This window comes from Lactuca serriola, chromosome 8, assembly GCF_051521515.1.
Source record: "Lactuca serriola cultivar US96UC23 chromosome 8, Lser_US96UC23_V15, whole genome shotgun sequence".
In the NCBI taxonomy this organism is placed as follows: domain Eukaryota; kingdom Viridiplantae; phylum Streptophyta; class Magnoliopsida; order Asterales; family Asteraceae; genus Lactuca; species Lactuca serriola.
The window spans coordinates 135,434,582-135,442,295 of NC_136415.1; the positions used below are offsets into that span (position 1 = coordinate 135,434,582).

At 32.3% G+C, this 7,714-nt stretch overlaps 1 long non-coding RNA gene across 3 annotated transcripts; it reads right to left on the reverse strand.

The window, feature by feature from the left end:
* Positions 1–683: 683 nt before the first annotated feature.
* LOC145066518 (uncharacterized) lies at positions 684–7,487 on the reverse strand. 3 transcript variants are annotated; one of them, XR_013688776.1, is made up of 5 exons: positions 6,980–7,487; positions 6,806–6,889; positions 4,473–4,537; positions 3,166–3,237; positions 684–1,585 (listed from the first exon to the last, which is right to left on the reverse strand). It is a non-coding gene; the product is annotated as an uncharacterized LOC145066518 (long non-coding RNA). The 3 variants fall into 3 exon arrangements; XR_013688777.1 differs by lacking the exon at positions 4,473–4,537 and having other exon boundaries at positions 686–1,585; XR_013688778.1 differs by lacking the exon at positions 4,473–4,537 and having other exon boundaries at positions 695–1,103.
* Positions 7,488–7,714: the final 227 nt, after the last annotated feature.

The window sequence follows — 7,714 nt, forward strand, 5'->3', positions numbered from 1 at the left end:
GTTGCTTAGGGCTTAAGCATCCAAATCAGGGTTTCCTTGTTAGATAACCCTAATAGCCTCACTATATATAGAACCCTTAAGGCTCAAAAACGTGGTGAACATCTCTTCTAGGGTTAGAACATGTTTTGGGCAGCCTCCATCCTTTCTCCTCTTCATCTTCTTGCTTATGGTGTTTGTGAACCATTAGAGGAGTGACAATTGTGACTCTAAGCTTTCTAAAGTCAATACAAGGATATTTGGGATTGTTATTGCTACATAACAATCAAGGTAACATCTTAAACCTATTCTCATGTTAATATGATTACTTGCATGCTAGAATTAGGGTTTATAGTCTTGGATAACTTGCATGTACAACATAGAAACCTAGATCCAAGCATTAGGGTTTGTATGAGCACATAGGATGTCTTATGATCAAAACCCATCAATATATATATATACCTTAAAAAGCATTTACAAGATTTTGCTGAATTTTAAGAGGTACAAGACCTTATGCAACATTTACAATGAATTTATGCATGCAAAAAAAATCTGTCTATTATTGTTTGAATGAGTCAATCTTATCTAATCAAATTTGAATGAGTATTATCATTTGAATGAGTCTATCTATTATTGTTTGAATGAGTCAACCTTACATATTCAAATAATAAACCTATTTTATAGGAACGTGACAAAAAATTTGTTATTGTTTCTGATTTTTCTAACTACTTATTTATATCTTTGAAATAAAACCCTATTTTGTCAAATTTGTTGCCCGGTTCCTGTAACAAAAATTACAAATGATGTATTTTCTTTCTGAACGAGATTAAAGGTGTGTGTGTGTCTTTTTTGCATACATAAAACCTAACATGTATGCAGGTTGTGAATGTGATTGATTGTGTGTGTGTGTTGGGTGTGTTTACTACATACATAAACTCGCTCTCTCTCTCTCTCTCTCTCTCTCTCTCTCTCTCTCTCCCTCTTTAATACAACAGAAAAAAACTACATACATAAACAAACTCACTCTACACAAATTTACACTCTCTTAATTGTGTATGTGTTTTCTGTGTGTTTACAGGACCCAAAACAGCCAACGTTTTTTTCGTACATACTCTCTTTCTCGGTCCCTGCAAAAGAAAAAACCTTAACAGGTAAGTTCTTTGTAAAACCCTATTAATATAGATTATAAATCTATTTAATATGTGTGTTTTTTGTGTTTACATATGTTTGTTTTTTGTGTGTTTCTAGGACCCGATACAACCAACACTTTTTCCTACATTCTCTCTTTCTTTGTCCATACAAAAGAAATAGGTAGAAAGTCTCTCTCTCTCTCTCTCTCTATATATATATATATATATATATATATATATCCCTCTCTCGCCCTCTCTCTATTGGTGTGTGCGTGTGTTTTGTGTATGCAGGTCCCATATCAGCAATATCAGTAATATCCTGCAGAAAAAGAAATAACAATTTTAGGACAGGTCCAAATTAGACCCTGCAAAAGAAATGGGTAGAAAATCTCTCTCTCTCTCTCTCTCTCTCCCACTCCCTCTCTTTCTAATGGTGTGTGTGTGTGTTTTGTGTTAACACTTCCCATATCAGCATACTCCTGCAGAAAAAATAAATAACAATTTTAGGACAGGTCAAAATTAGTTTTAAGGGCAAGTCTGTAATATTTTCTTTTAATATCATTTTATACACATACATATATTTATCTTATTATTCATCAATTTACGTTAATTGATTAGTTTACTCATCTTACCAATTTTTATACCAACTTCTCATCAAGTCAAATCCCTCAAATTCGGGTTTTAATTAATCGTTTGTTTCACATCTTTGATAGATTTTGCAGCATCTATAATGGATGTTGAGGTTATTGTTGAAGAACAATTATATGATCTAATTGTATGTGATATATGTGGAGATGTAGGCTATGAGCATTTACTTGCTATATGTAGTAGATGCATGGATGGCGCTGAACACACATATTGTATGAAGAGCATTATAGATGAATTACCGAAACATGATTGGTTATGCGAAGAGTGCAAATCTGGTGAGATTTATGATAAAGAAAAAAATCATGATGACAAACAAACAGAAATTCCAAAAATACCCCTACAATAGGAAATCAATATGCATGCAAATGATAAATGTATGAATGAAGAAGATTGCATGCAAGCAAAAATTCTAAAATTACCCCTGGAACAACAAAAATCATTCATATATTTTTTTTATTTGATTATTTGACAACCATTGGAACAACATAAATCATTCATATATTTTTTTATTCGATTATTTGACAACCATTACATAGAGATATATTTTCATTACAACATGTTAGTTTCAATTTTTCCAAAGTACAATGCTCTTACAGGAAAAATTAAAGTATAATACTATAATTTAAAATTTTATTTTTTAGATTTACAATATGTATTTATTAAAAATTTTTAAAATGGATATGAAAAAAAGAAAATATTTGAATTTTATAAATTTTACATTATCCTAATTTGAAATTTAAAAAACATATCCTAAACTTTCTACATTATCTATCCTAATTAAGTAAATGTTGGATATGTTTCATTGACTTTTTCTTATCCCTCCATATATATATATATATATATATATATATATATATATATATATATATATATATATATATATAGAGAGAGAGAGAGAGAGAGAGAGAGAGAGAGATTCTATTGTGCCATTTTTAAATTTGTTATCACATTATCATTCCTATGTTGTTCCTGCAAAATGTATGTTTTTCTTATGGTTTTTGTTTTTAAGTTCTTAAGTATTGGCTTAAAGTGTTATAAAAATTAAAAGTGCATATTTCTTCATTCTACAGCCGCAATCAAGAGTTGTTTCCTTGATTAATCACAATCAAACATGTATGTCTTTCATTTATTTAAGCCTTTTGTTTTTGTAATTCGCTAAATCAAGTAGTATGCATCACATTAATATGTTTATGTTTCATTGATTTTAGTTCTTCAATCATTTTGATCCTACATAACATACCATATGACTATATGTTTTCCTAATTATATGTGACCAATTACTTGAACAATGTAGCCACTTTGTGTATGTATGCTTTTAATTTTTATCAACAGATATCATATAAAATAAACAATTTTCTAAAATATTTAATAATGCAATCCACATAAACAATCATAAATAATAGAATATTACCAAATTAATCAATTTATAATGATGTGCCTCCTTTTAACTGAGCATTTCACAACTTTCTAGCTTCCAAATTTCCTGTCATCAACAAAATAACAAAAAAAAATATATAAATATAAAGTATGTTACTATAAACAATGAAAAATATTGGAGCACAAAATTAGATTGATATCTTCTTAAAATTTATCTAAAACTTTATTTGAATTCAATAAAAGGCAAAGGCAGATCCTGTTAGCAAAATTTCATAATTTTTTGGAGTATTATTTAAGATAGCTTTTTAATTGGAGCATAAAAGAAATGAATACAAGCAAATAGGCACTAAATAATCTCACATGGCAGTTAAAAAAATGATCTCATAGCTAACATAACCCATCAATAATAATAATAATAATAATAATAATAATAAACATACTGCACTTGATTACTTCAATCAAACACATACCTAGGGCTGGTCCATTAGTTTTCAATGGCTAGGGCGAGATAATAAAATCATGCCCTTTGTTTGTGATTAAGGATAAACTGAACATAAATATAAAAATGTTATAAAACAAAAGTGCAATGGATTTTATAATCTAACAAATAACATAAACAAAAACCATATATACAAACAAAATCCATATTACCATAATAAAAAACCATCTAAAATGATGTTTTCATACATTTTCTCAATCGTGTATCTTTCTTAGCATGCAGAATCAAAAACCATATTAAATTAGGAAGATTTGTATAAAATATATATTTCAAAATACTTTGTATATAAAAATATAAGAGCATAAAATACAAAGGTTTTATTTCATGATTTGTACAATCTATTAAAAATAAGTCAATTAGATCAATATGAAAACTGTCTTGAGCAGCAATGGTATCAAGTAATCTCATAATACCCTGATTCCATTTAGAAATCAAAAGTCAAATTCTTATAAAATATTCAATGTATGTACATTACTACTTACTAGGGCTTAAATTTAACCAAAGAGTCAAAGAACCTTGGAAATATGCTATCAAAAAATAAGAGCCACGATAAAAATACAAGTTACAACACTTAACATTTTTTTTAAAAGCATGCTTAACGACTCCATATTAAGATAATTTAAGATATTTGATCAATAAGAAAATAATCTCATTAAAATACAAAACAACAGGTAGCCAAGAAGGCAAGAACACTACTGTTGTGTTATGGAAAACTAATTTCCAATTTGACCATGTTTATTGTAACCAAAAATAGAACTCAGTTCACAACAATCCACACAACCCTGACGGGAAAATAATCATTCGTTCTTATTATCTAAAATATCAAACAACTACCATCTCACCTTGCTGTTTGTAACCATGATTGTAAATAATTTCCAATTGCATCATTCATTATTCACTGCTTCACCTTTTCAATTTAAATTAAAAATTAGAAAGAACGAAAAAAACGCCTCCAAAATTTGTGAAAAGAAAACAAGAAGCGAAAGATAAAATCTTGAGAATTTCAGGAAACTAATCACTAATCCGAATTAGAAACAGAAATCACACACTACATTTGTGTTTACCGTTGTTGTCTACTGCAACTGCAATGCGTTTGGTATTTCAAGGCTTCAAGGTTTAAATTTCAAACGACAGATAGAGGCTGATTACCTGAAGGCTGAAGTGTCCGGTGTCCCATCTCCTCGATTTCCAAAAAAACATAGGAACCAGAACACACAGAAACATAGGAATCAGAATGTAACCACGCTTAGGCTACCCGGTATGGGGGTTGTTTCACGCGTCTTGGGCTAAGGTGGCACCCTCTCCCACGCGTGAACACCGCCACCAAGTCCGGTGGGCTGCGTGTGGTGTGAGGCTGAAGACGGACGAAGACGGGCTCTTTGATTGGCTAATAAAATTCGAACGTTACAATCGACCGTTATCTTGCATTAACAAAAACAAAAATTTCATTTTTTCAAATTCTCTATATATACATCCACTTTATTCACAATTTCCACTAAACCACACCCACATTTTTTCAAAACAAACACACACGTCAAACCAAAAAATGGATAATTTTCCACCTCTAATTATTTCGTCTTCCGATGATAACGATTCCGATGACGATTTTATTTTGTATACGCTGTTATCCGCGGCACGAGACGTGGTACGTGAGAGGGGCGAAAGTTCAAACGTCGACAAGAAGCATAGAAAATGGATCAACCGGGATCGAGAGGCGACACATGAACTTTTGGTACGTGATTATTTTGCCGTTAATAATTTATATGATCTATCTAAATTCGACGAACGTTTTCGTATTAGTAGAACTTTATTTTTACGTATAGCTAGAGATTTGGCATGTAATTATGAATTTTTTCAATTACGATGGGATGCTAGAGGTAAACGCGGTTTTACTACAATACAAAAATGTACGTCCGCTCTTAGACGGTTGAGATATGGTATAACCGCAGACGCATCAGATGAGTATCTGAAAATGTCTGAGAGGACGGGTCGAGAGTGTACATATTTATTTTGTGAGTATGTCATAGAGCTTTACCGTGACATATACTTACGACATCCGACTAAAAGCGACGTCAAACAGTTGTATGTCGCACATCAAGCGAAACATGGTTTTCCAGGGATGCTTGGTAGCATTGATTGTACACATTGAGAGTGGGAAAATTGTCCCAACGCGTGGCGTGGCCAGTTCACGCGAGGTGATCATGGGGTGCCGACTGTTATTTTGGAGGCGGTGGTTTCAAATGACCTATGGTTTTGGCATGTATTTTTTGGTATGGTCGGGTCAAACAATGACTTGAATGTGCTCCAAGTGTCTCTGATATTTAACGATATTTTACAGGGCAAAGCACCAGAAATGTCATATGTTGTCAATGGAAATGAATACAAATATTGGTATTACCTAGGTGATGGGATATATCCAGAATATGCTACATTTGTCAAGTCATACACATTTCCGGCCGACAACAAATGGAAAATGTTCAAGTTAGCACAAGAATCTGCAAGGAAGGATGTTGAACGGGCGTTTGGAGTCCTTAAACAAAGGTGTCACATAATCAAACATCCGGCACGAACATGGGACGGAGAAAAATTAAGGACGGTGTTGACTGCTTGTGTTATTTTACATAACATGATAATAGAAGAAGAGGGTAGGGCTATTTGCTCATATACCACAAACGATATACTTAACCCTCCCGCAGTAATACAAGTTGGCAGTCCGGCATACTTTTCAAGGGTTTTAGAAATACAAAACCGTGAAACACATCACAATATACGACATGATTTGACCGAATACATATGGGAACAACAATTTCAAGGGCAAAATGACGGTGAAGACGACGATGGTGACGATGAGGAGGATGATGATGGTGGAGACGAGGAGGATGATACCAATGACGACAACGACAACGATTAGAATTTTTTATGTTTTTTTAATTTTTATTTTATTTAGACAATATAATGTTATTTTTCTATGTTGTTTATGTTTTTAAAATTTTATTTTATTTAGACAATGTAATGTTTAATTTTAGTAGTTTAAGTTTTAAATTTCTATGTTTTAATTAAAATGAAATGTGCTCTAACTGTTTTATGTTTTAAAAAATTAATGTATGTTAAAAATAATGCTTTGTAATTAATATAATGTTCAAAAAATAAAAAAAAGAATTTGTGGAGTAGTAACCATTTTCGGTCTTTAGTGGGTTGGGTGTGAAGCTGACACAGTCAGGGTGGTGTGGAGAGATTGGGAACGGGATCCAACTGTTTTCTGCAAATTAAGAACGTCAGATGTATTCAGATATCAAAAGCCACAAAAGTAACTGCAAAAAGTCGATAAAACACCAACTCATTACGTTACCTGAAGAAGATTTTGGGGGTACAACGAAATATAGTTGATTATACCGTTGTTGTTGCTGTTAATGGTGATGATGAAGCTGAGCGACACTGCTTTTGAGAATCATCAGGAATCCTTGAGCCTAAATATTATTCACTTAGGTTTCTTTCTTTGTCTGGTCAACTCGACATCTGTGGAGCTTGAGGCACGTTAAGTCAGGGCACCAAAACGAGATACGGATCGGCCCTTTCGTCATTTATACTAACGGGTCTGTTGTTGCACTGCAGCGCGGGTTTGGTAACGGAGTCAAGCTGTGCGAAATTTGACTAATTAACAAGTAGAAGATCAGATTGGGAGTTTAGATCGAGGCAGTAGCGAATCTCGCCTTCGACGACTAACCATGTGCGAGATACAAGGGAACAACGCGCGACGGCGACGACGGTTGCTAGAAGAGGATCAGATCATCCAGACGAAGTGGTAATGGAGTTCTAGAGCAAATGTCGGCTGTAAGAATCGATTTTGCAATTTAGGATTTGATAGAAGATAATAGGGTGTTATAACATTACCCAATATAACCCTATATTATTATTACAAATAATAATAATAATAATGAATGGTAAATATTCACAAATTAACGTATGTATAGAAAAAAATAATTAGAATATATATATTTAGGGAAAAACAGTTCATACGTATTATATGATTTTTTTTATTCTTGCATTAAATTAAATGTAATAATGTAATGTGGATTTTTAAAGT